The following is a 388-nucleotide window of genomic DNA, read 5'->3' on the forward strand; positions in this document are numbered from 1 at the left end:
TTTCGCCGCCTCTCCCAATCTGCCGCGGGCTGCCAACTCAATCGAAATAAAACCCCAAGGAAGGTTTTCGAATAAAATCAAAACAAAGACGAAAATATTCACTTAAAAATAACGAGCCTCCCCCAAAGGGAAATGTTTGAACATGTGATGAGCAACGTGTGAGCCTGTTACACCGCAGAGCCGCGCAGCTTCTCTCCCGCCGGCAATCGGAAGGGGAGGGTCGCCTCTTTCCTTCGCTGTTTAATCCGTTTTCAGTTTCCCCTTATTTTGCCAAAAAGGGGGCCCGAGTTGCTCGAGGGCGGAAGAGCTGGGACCGGTGACCCTTACCTGCTCTGTGTCCCTACACCCCCACCCCCTCGGAGCTCGCCCGCTCCCTCGCTCGCGCTCT

Source organism: Fukomys damarensis, unplaced genomic scaffold, assembly GCF_012274545.1.
Source record: "Fukomys damarensis isolate Sample0158 unplaced genomic scaffold, DMR_v1.0_HiC HiC_scaffold_39, whole genome shotgun sequence".
NCBI classification, from domain to species: domain Eukaryota; kingdom Metazoa; phylum Chordata; class Mammalia; order Rodentia; family Bathyergidae; genus Fukomys; species Fukomys damarensis.